Source organism: Vitis riparia, chromosome 10 (assembly GCF_004353265.1).
Source record: "Vitis riparia cultivar Riparia Gloire de Montpellier isolate 1030 chromosome 10, EGFV_Vit.rip_1.0, whole genome shotgun sequence".
Lineage (NCBI taxonomy): Eukaryota > Viridiplantae > Streptophyta > Magnoliopsida > Vitales > Vitaceae > Vitis > Vitis riparia.
Genome location: NC_048440.1, coordinates 1743924 through 1747885, shown reverse-complemented (window position 1 = coordinate 1747885; position 3962 = coordinate 1743924).

The window sequence follows — 3962 nt, the reverse complement described above, 5'->3', positions numbered from 1 at the left end:
CATTTTGAAAATAGGGCTGATTCAAATTCATTCAACAAAACTCAACTACTTACCTTAGTTCTTAACAAATCCAATGTCTTGATCTTCATTTGGCAAGCAGTCCGACAACGGATTTAGAGAACCATAGCTAGTAGACACTTAGGTATTTTGTCTGAAATTCTCAACCTAGTTGCAACACTTACAATCTCCCCATTTGGCAATTCTAAGACAAAACCCTATACAACACGAATGAGCACAAGCAAAGTAAGCCCACCCAACTCTCATACAAAGCCACTCACTTACTCACTCAAAACTACACCTTAGGTACTACAAAACCTACAAATAAATCTCAAGAAAACCATTAGTAGCACTTGTAAGAAACAATTAAATGTACACAATATTTTCAAATATCTCCAAAAATTTCAAATGAATTCTCATAAGAATATCCATATTAAACATAGAACTATTGTTGGCATCTTAGATCTAAGCAACAGAAACAATACAAAATTTTTTAAAAAATTATCTTTTAGGGTTAAAGTACTAACATTTAGGTTTAGATGTTCCCAAACCTTAAATTCCAAGTGTTGAAGACAATCTTGAAGTTGCTAGAAGTCTCATAAACCCACAATCTTCCACCCGATGACTCAACCTTATTCTTGGCACACTTCCAGTGGGAGGGAAATAGGGTAGAGACTATGGCTTTCTTTCTCTAGATGGTGGAAGACAAAAACGATGGAAACTTAACCCCAATGGGGTATTTAGGGTTCCTAATTGAGCCTAAGTGACTTGAGCCACATAGGCTTGGGTCATTGAATCTAGCCCAAAATGGGTTTTAATTGATTAATAAACTCAATTAAGCTTACTGATCAATTAATTAGCCTAATCTATAGACCTTGTTCACTTACCCATGTGCAATCTTACATAATTACCAAAATGCTTTATGCATAAAAGTGAACCTAGAGTCAATCTGACCCTCATAATTTGTACCAACAAGGTATATGAGCTTAGAGCGTGGACTATTGGGGCCATAGGGGTACTGACTCCCTCTTAATCTAATTCTGAAGTTGATTCAACATCCACTACAAAGAATCAACTGATCTTCAATATCCCATGTAAATAACAATTAGACACTAACCTACTATCCATTGCGTTCAATCTCCCTATGAATTGGTGTCTATAGTCTAACAAGTTGAAAGCTAGCATCCTTTTAAGACTATCTCTACTATCCTTGAGTTACAAATCCTCCAATTATGTATTTAACTGACATGTCTTAGCTCTCAAGAGTCTATGTTTCCTTCAATGAAACTTAAAGAATTACTATGGTCATAGTTTCCATTAATACACCTCCTTAGAATCACCCAAGAGAACTGACTGTCTCAATCCCATGAAATATCACGGTACATCTATTAAGAATACCTATTTCTACCAACTTCCATCAACAGTGACCTAATCACAGGAAATATGTGACCAGCTAACAATCTCATCTGTAAGTCAAATCCATTACAAACTTTAGCACAAGCTCAATATTCTCTCAAGGTTGAGAAAATAACACAATGAACAGCTTGGTGAGGTTATGACTACTTGATAGTCTTAAGTCATGACTTACTGTAGGTCTTGTCTAATGTGTACGATATACACTAGTGCATTCACCATGAGAAACCCATCCTGATAGCCAAGACTAGTCATCTCTCCAATTAGGTGATGGTGCACTATAGCCTCTAGTGTGTTGCCTAGACCCATGAATCAACTATGAACAAGTCATCTATTTTCAAGGAACCCATGACTTAGATCTTCCATGCAACTCCTAATGCACCCAAGTCACGTACAATGCAAAAGATGTGGACAAGAATGCTCATAAAGTGTAGTGCGTGGAATAAGGATAAATAAAATTAAAACTAGAGTATCAATAAATAAATAATGAATTACAAATCTATTACATCATGTCATGCTTTTAAGGGCTCAATCTTAACAAATATATCCATTCAGAATGATCAAATATGTCTAAGGACAACAAGTATGCATTCAATATCATGTCAACTATCTAAAGATATACAAAAAAGACTTATCATGATCATCATATCAAATGTTTAGTGTCCAACATCCAATATGTCCAACAAAAAATCAATATCCAATATCTCCAAAAAAATAAAAAATAAAAAATCCAAGATGTCTAAAACCATCTCCTCTTTTTTGTCCCAGAAAGAGACAAAAGGTAGAAAAGATCACCTGTAAACGAGTCATAAAGATGTCTAAAATCCAAAACAAAACATGAATAGTTTAGCAAGTCATAAAGAACAAAGGATTAGGGAAGATACTGATAGACAAAATCTTCAAGAACTTGTAGCTAATCCTTGTTGCAGAGCATTTATCCATCAATAAGAGAAAAACTTTTTTCCATATGAGACTAAAGTTGGGAAAACTGCTCAAAAAACAAGATAGACTATGTAGTAATTTTCGCATCCAATGCACTAAACCTAGCACTTAATTGAGCTAGGACAACCAATCCTACAGCTGAAGTTGAATCACCGTCACCAATTATGTCCTTATCTCTAGGACGACACACCATTTTCCTAAGATAGATGGCACCATTAATCTATCACTTGCTTCAATTCCAAGCAATGATGAATTTGAGAAATGATGGAACGTATCAGTTTGAGAAATGATGAATTTGCAAGAAATTCTACCCCAGCCCTTTGGCAAATTTTTGTGATCAAAATGCCATAAGGAATAACCTATTTCATATACACAAGAGGATCTTTTCTAAGTATCATTTCATTTATGATGCAAGTGGCTAGGTTGATGGGTTCTCGATGAAAGATTCAGGATAAGAGGACGCAACCCCTCCTACAAATATTCGCTTGGTGAGAGAATGGATAAACTGATATGTCAGAAATGTTGTTAACGCTCATGCAAGTTGAGATATGCTACCAATGTGAACTATTGAGCCTAACTAACCTCAAACATCTCCCTATAAATCAACTAAAACTGTATCCAACAACCCAAAGTGACTTTCAATTCACTCATAGAAGGTACATCAACCAATAGAATGCCTAACACTTCGGCTACCACCTCTGGAGTGACCTTAACAACTATTTCGAAAAGACTTGATTCGAGATAGGACTCATCTAGGTCATGTTCAATTATATTCAAATAGAACAGAAAGACAATAGGAGCTCAGGCAGTCCTAATGAATCCTGTTAGAGGAATCCAATCAAGTTCTGCAAATAATTTTGGAATTGGTATGTCTTTAAATGAGTCCAAATGAAGTTGCCTTTTAAGAACAAGAGACGTGTTGATAAACCTTGGTGTATAAGTCTCTACAAATCTTAGCTGGGATAGCACTAAATGGAATGCCATTAATGGTTGCTTTCGTAGGAGCCCTAAGGATATAGGGAAGTTGAATGGGAGGATTAACAAGCATAATCTCATCCCAACCACCATTTCTGGATCTAGAGCTTGACCCTCTAATAGAGACCTTACTCCCACAATGTTTTAGAGACATAATTCTAAGTAAAAGATATATAAACCAAAAAAACCAAAACCAAAAAAAAATCAAAGATGAAAAATCCCACCAAAAGCATCTCTACTGTGAGAAAATCTCACACATAAACAACAAAAAATTTAACAAAAGATGAAAAACCTATAGACAAAGTAGCAATTGCTATTAGAGTTGAGAACCTTTGTCGAAGAAGACAGTTGAACCAAGAAATTTACCGAAAAAGTCACACCAAATACACGGAGAAGACCCAAACATAGAATAACACAGTGAGACTAAGATTTCCAACACCCATATAGGAACTCTCGTTGAAAAGATTGTTGAAAAAGATTATCGGATGAACACTAGAACTAAAACCCTCATAGAACAATTTCAGCTGAAACCAAAAAAGAAATTTTTGCCATAAAAGAACACCAAAAGGAACTTGATTAAAGAAAAACCCACCAGAAAATATGCTAACAACAAGGGCGGAAGCATAGGCTGATGA